Raw genomic sequence first — 6,174 nt, 5'->3', positions numbered from 1 at the left:
CAGCCACGTGGCAGGGCTTGGGAGCCAGAGAGAGCTGGAAAGTAGCATCCCTAAAACTTGGAGGCTGGCTTAGAGCAGAGAGAACAGGAAGAATTCTGGATGACTCTGGAGAAGGGACAGGGGGATTCTGTACTTCTAGTTTGTTATTTCTTTTTTCAAAAGTACAAGGAATGGTGGTTTTTAAACTTTTTTGAGCCAAGGACTTATGAAAACCTGATGAAGAATACAGCCTCTCTCCGAGTAAATACAGCATCCCCAAAGGGCACGTAGTGCGATAGTCAACTTGGATGCACACCCATAGCTCCTCAAGGCTTCAAGGTTAAAAAAAAAAAATCATCCCTGGTCAGAAAAGTACAATTAAAACAAAAATTAAACATTTCACCAAAGGATAATTTTATATATATATATATATATATATATATATATATATATATATATACACACACACACACACACACACACACACGCGCGCGCGCGCACACACACACACACAGGAGAGTGTGAAAATCATAAATGTACATCTCCCCGATAATCCCTTTTTATTTTTATTTATTTTATTTATTTTTTATTGAAATATAGTCGATTTTAAATGTTGTGTTAATTTCTGCTATACGGCAAAGTGATTCAGATATACATATTATATATACATGTTATATATATATACACACATTCTTTTTTATATTCTTTTCCATTATGGTTTAATCACAGGATATTGAGTATGGTTCCCTATACTCTATAGTAGATAATCCCTTTTTATTTTTATTTATTTTTTATTGAAGTATAGTTGATTTTAAATGTGTTAATTTCTGCTGTACAGCAAAGTGATTCAGATATATATATATTATATATAGACACATTCTTTTTAATACTTTTCCATTATGGTTTAATTACAGGATATTGAATATAGTTCCCTGTGCTATACAGTAGGACCTTGTTGTTTACCCACTAATCCCTTTTTAAATACACCTGGGATCACCCGATGTGAGCGTGCCATCTTTTCCCTGCGGGACGTGGGTATACTCAAGAGATTGGCAGTTATCCCCACTGTCCAATGCGCGTGCTGTACATACGAGCTTCCTTGCACCCCTCCTGGCCCCTTAGCAGAGGGCAGCGTGGTGGGTGCCCTCTCAATGGAGACAGAGTCCACACCAGGACTGAGGACACGGAGGTGGGCGGCGCCACACCCCGCCTGCCCGTCTCCCGTGGGGGGTTTAGGGGGCAGGGAGGGACGGGCTAAGGTGTTGCCTGATTTTAACTTTATAGCGGTGGACTCACACAGAACACGCTCGCTTCTTTTGCACAGGGATTTGTAGCTTGCAGAGCCCTTTCACCACGTGTCTGTTTAGATGCCAGCCCAAAGAGGCAACAAGAAGTGGGGAACCATTTTCCCTCATATCGGTTTACCTTTAAAAGTATAGTCAGGCTCGATCAAAAAGAAAGGGCAAATTAATTGCTACAGAGACATACACACACACAACCACACACACAAATGGTCTTAAAAAGAGAAAATGTGCCGCATGAGTTTTATATCTTAAAAGGTAGACACAAAAAAAGCAACATTCAGTGGTTAAGCCGCCTCACCCCAGATGGGACTCGAACCCACAATCCCTGGCTTAGGAGGCCAGTGCCTTATCCATTAGGCCACTGGGGCTTCTCGAAAGCGGCGCCGGGTCACATGCCTCTTGAACTATGAGTCCGCATGGCTGCGTAATGACGTCAGCCCGGAAGTTTCCAGGTGCAAAGCCCGATCGGACACGAGCCTTAACTACCGGGTCCAGGTGACGGAAGTAGCTGCCGGGAGAGGGTCCGGAGGGCTCTACGTGTCTAAAACAACGGCAAGGACTGGGGTTTGGTTGCGGTACAAGAGTGCTATCCTCTTTTCAGGACCAAAACGTTTCGACCACGAAGGGGCCCAAACTGTTAATCCGAAGTCAGACATTTTATTCATTAGGGCACGCGGCCTCCTCGCGAAGTAGGAGTCACCCGTAGATTTATTTGGTGACCCAAGGCCGCACCAGCGCTGACGCCAGATGCAGGGACCGCACTGTGGTTCTTCCTCGGCCACACCTGGGACGGACCTTGCGGCCAAATGCGCACGGTCGTTTCTCGCGCCAACGTCACCTTCAAGGCGGGTGCACTTAACTATCACATTGCGAGCCTCTGGGCGTCGTGACCGCGTGGCCTAACGGATAAGGCGTCTGACTTCGGATCAGAAGATTGAGGGTTCGAGTCCCTTCGTGGTCGGCTTAATTTTGGACGAGGGGCTCCTGGCTTTGGTGGCTTAACAATCCTAACCCGCTTCGTTTGCGGTTTCATCGCCCTCTTCCCGCGTCTTTCGGACTTCTTGGCGCTCTCCTTCCTGCCCCCCGGCACTGCACAGTCACCTCACCTTGAACCTTAACTTTTCTCGTAGCCCCGCGGGTGTGCCCTCCGGTTGTCCTGCAGGCTGCCCAGGGCCGGCCCTCGTTCTTCAGGTCCACTGTGCGGCGCGTGTCATGGCAGGCCCGAGTGAGGCCTGTGCGCGTGCGGCTGCACGTTACCATGGACCACGTGGTGTACCCTTGTTATCGAGCCCCAGTGGCCTAATGGATAAGGCACTGGCCTCCTAAGCCAGGGATTGTGGGTTCGAGTCCCACCTGGGGTGGCGTCAGGGTTGGCCCAAAGTAACTTTTGTGCCTGCATTGCGCGGGCCTCCGAGACTGCAGCCTAGGGATCTAGGGACCCAGGGGCTCCCCACCCGCCTGCTCTCTGCTCGCCTTCTGCCGTGCAGCTTACCAGGGCCTCATTTGCAGCCAGGTAGTTGGCGCGTCCCAGCCTCGGGCTGTGTCCGTCACTCCCCCTTCGTGTCCTGGTGACGTTACACCCTTACTCCGGCCCTTTATCCTCGGCCTGTGAGCTGTCCAAAAGTTGGGGGCTTCCAGGGGCGCAGTCACTGGCTTTGGGATCTCTTTTTGTGGAACCGGTTGTTAGGTCTTCCACCCGCGGGCCCGAACGCAGTGTATTCGGAGTATTCAATGCGGTGGAACCACAGCGTAGGAATTCCAGAGTCCTGTACGGACGGAAGGAGCCAAAAAGGTTCCCTTACCCCAGGTGGGACTCGAACCCACAATCCCTGGCTTAGGAGGCCAGTGCCTTATCCATTAGGCCACTGGGGCCTGCGTTTTGTTTTTTCGGCATCTCTCCCCTTAGTAGGCGGTCCGACCCCGGGCCTTGCAAAGCACGACTTAACGGGGTGCCGGGGCCGCGAGAGGGTAGGCTCTCAGGTGCTCACAGTCAACCGTTAGGAAGAAACCACGGTGGGAAGTGAACTCACCACCTTCTGCCACCCGCACCGGGAAGCACAGTGGGGCCTGGGAGGCCGGCGCTGAGGCCGCCGGGCACCTGGACCATGGGTGGCGGGTGAAGGCTGCCGTTTGCAGGCATTTCCAAATTTTACCCCCATGGCCATTTTGTCCACCTCTACAGAACTGACAGAAAATCCAAGAATTTTAGGAAAAGGTAGTGTAGGAAGGGAAGGAGAACAAACTAGTATCAATCACGAATATTGAAGCACAAACAGTGAAAATCCCCCATCATGAAACGAGTACAACGGGGAGGAACAAATCCTTTCAGTCTTAATAGTAGAAATATATACGTACGCAAATATATAATATACAGGAAAGAAAAGGATCACCCAACTGGATACTGCACTCTAATATTTTGTTCCTTTAAACTGTTATACAAAAGGTAATACAAATACAGAAAAAGCACATTTTAAAATGTTACACACGTTTAAAATCCATTACTAAAATTCATGCGTATCTGAAAGATGTAACAGGAGAAGCGTTAGCCAAGAGCAGTGTTCACTCCCTGTGGTGCCTGCGTTGAGACCTTGCCTTCTAGGGACTTGGAGACATTCTTTTTTTCTCTCTCCCACGTATAGAGTCTGCACAAACCCTTAATACCAGCAAGAAAGAGGAATGTGCCCCACCTGGCTCCAGTCTCCAGCCTTGAGAATGTCCTCCTTTCAGTTACTAATTGGTCTGTTTGCTGAGGTGTAACATCCACGAAGTAAGCTGTACAGATCTTAAGGTCATGGCTGGATGAGATACAGAACAGTTCCAGCGCCGCTGAAGGCTCTCTTATATCCCCTCCCCATCAGTCACCACTGCCTCCGAGTAAATACTTCCCTGACTCTCATTACCATAAAGCAGTTTTGCCTGGTTTTGAACTTCATACAAATGGAATCATATTCTTTTATAATCTGGCCTCTATCACTTATCATTGTGTCTGTGAGTTCACCCATGTTCATTCTTTTGCCCTCAACCTTTTTTTTTTTTTTTAAATGACAGGTCCTGCCCTTGTGCTCCACTCTCTGTCCCTTGGCTTGTTTTATTTCTCTTTACCTCTCCTTCCCCTCCTCCGTATCTCGAATGCTTTTCCAGGTCCCTTCACATGCCACCAATGTCTTCTGAGGGCCTCACAGGTCCAGCACTAGGCTCCAGAGTTTAACCAGAGAGAGGCCCTCTCTGGTTTCCCGCCACCATCATCTCACCAAGTGTCTCCCTGCCTTGCCTCATCTTCAACTGCTCCTCCGTTCCCAAGACTCTACTTGTGCCGTCTGTCCTGCATCTCCAGCTTTGACCTCACTCCCCAGCTCCAGCTCCGTTCCCTCTCCTGGGCATCTCCACCTAAGCATTCCTCCTCAGGCCCCACAAAGTCAACTCCTCGAAGGCAAAACCATATCCATCATCCAACCATCCCAAGCCTGCTCCCTCGGTGACTTTCCTGGCTGAAAGCTCAGCACCACCCCCTTGTCACACACCAGCTCGCATTTCACCCAAGCCAATTTTCTGTCCCCATAACCCTTTTGCATCTGCTATTTTCTCTCCATGCCAGTAGCCACTGCCCTAGTTCCAGGATGGGTCCCTAATTGCTCACGTGGGTCTGTCCGCCAACCTGTGTCCACTTCCCTGCAGTCTTTTCTCATTCAGTCACAGTCAGATTAATCTTCCCCTGACAGCCTCTGTAGGGGTAGAGTCTCAATGTCTTAGCTGTCACATTTAAGGCCTTTCTAGACCTGGCTCCCACTCAAGGTGGCAGGTGTGTCTTCCACAGCGCCTCACCCCCTGGCTTCCAGCCAAACTGGAACTGTTTAATCATGGCTAAACTGTCAATCATGGCTAACATTCCCTGGGTACAGGCTCAGTGCCACTAACCATTACTACCCTACGAGGTAGGCACTAATAACGTCATCCCTAGTTTATAGATGGTGAAGCTAAGGTTCAGAGAGGCTGAGTAGTTTGCCCAAGGCTGCACAGCTGGGGGTGGTGGAAGTCAGGAGCTGATCCAGGGCAGCTGGCTTCACAGCCCATTCTCTCAATACTATGGTTTACTGTCCCGGCCACAGGCAGGGCCTTTGGCCATCACTGGAGCCTCCAGGTGACAAGCTCTTACCTTGCTCCCTTGGCCAGCCCCTCCCCTTCTTCCATCCCATCTCAAGCACATCAAGTACATCTTCACTGACCATCCAGCTGGAACTAGTTCCTTCCCAAAATCTATTTAGACCTTTCTTGTGTTATTTACCATGTTTTAGGTCATGTTACCCAAACAGGAATCCATTTTTCTTCTTAGCTTTTATCATCCTCTGATCAAATGGAAGTTCTCTGGAAGAAAGGACTTTTGTTTTGTTCATTGCTGATTCCCCAGGACCTGGCCCATTGGCCGGTTTTCAGTAAGTATTTGTTGAATTAATGAACCAAAGAATGCTGCACTTCCTTGTATATGAGCCTCAGCTCCCTACTGGGCTGAGTCCCTTGAGGACAGGGACCCTGTCTCCACATCTTTTGTATTTCATAAGAGTCACTTATCGGGACTTCCCTGTTAGCACAGTGGTTAAGACTCTGCCTGCTAATGCAGGGGACACGGGTTCAAGCCCTGGTCCGGGAAGATCCCACATACCATGGAGCAACTAACCCCGTGCACCACAACTACTGAGCCTGTGCCCTAGAGCCCGCGCTCCGCAACAAGAGAAGCCACCGCAGTGAGAAGCCCGCACACTGCAACGAAGACCCAACGCAGCCAAAAATAAATAAAAATAAAATTAAAAAAAAGAAAAAAAATCTAAATTGCTCAATTTGAACTCGAGACCCTGCACCTTGAACTTCTATCTCCCTCTCCAGACTCACCTCTCAC

General features: G+C 49.2%; 4 non-coding genes across 4 annotated transcripts; 2 read left to right on the top strand and 2 right to left on the bottom strand.

Moving 5' to 3' along the window:
* Positions 1–1,578: 1,578 nt before the first annotated feature.
* TRNAR-CCU (transfer RNA arginine (anticodon CCU)) lies at positions 1,579–1,651 on the bottom strand. Its single transcript has one exon. It is a non-coding gene; the product is annotated as a tRNA-Arg (tRNA).
* A 520-nt stretch (positions 1,652–2,171) lies between these two features.
* On the top strand, positions 2,172–2,244 carry TRNAR-UCG (transfer RNA arginine (anticodon UCG)). The gene has a single exon. It is a non-coding gene; the product is annotated as a tRNA-Arg (tRNA).
* Positions 2,245–2,571: 327 nt separating this feature from the next.
* On the top strand, positions 2,572–2,644 carry TRNAR-CCU (transfer RNA arginine (anticodon CCU)). The gene has a single exon. It is a non-coding gene; the product is annotated as a tRNA-Arg (tRNA).
* A 438-nt stretch (positions 2,645–3,082) lies between these two features.
* On the bottom strand, positions 3,083–3,155 carry TRNAR-CCU (transfer RNA arginine (anticodon CCU)). Its single transcript has one exon. It is a non-coding gene; the product is annotated as a tRNA-Arg (tRNA).
* Between the last annotated feature and the right edge of the window lie 3,019 nt (positions 3,156–6,174).

Source organism: Balaenoptera ricei, chromosome 20, assembly GCF_028023285.1.
Source record: "Balaenoptera ricei isolate mBalRic1 chromosome 20, mBalRic1.hap2, whole genome shotgun sequence".
Taxonomy (NCBI): domain Eukaryota; kingdom Metazoa; phylum Chordata; class Mammalia; order Artiodactyla; family Balaenopteridae; genus Balaenoptera; species Balaenoptera ricei.
Note: the sequence above shows the minus strand (reverse complement) of the source record. Positions and strands in the feature narration are given on the sequence as shown.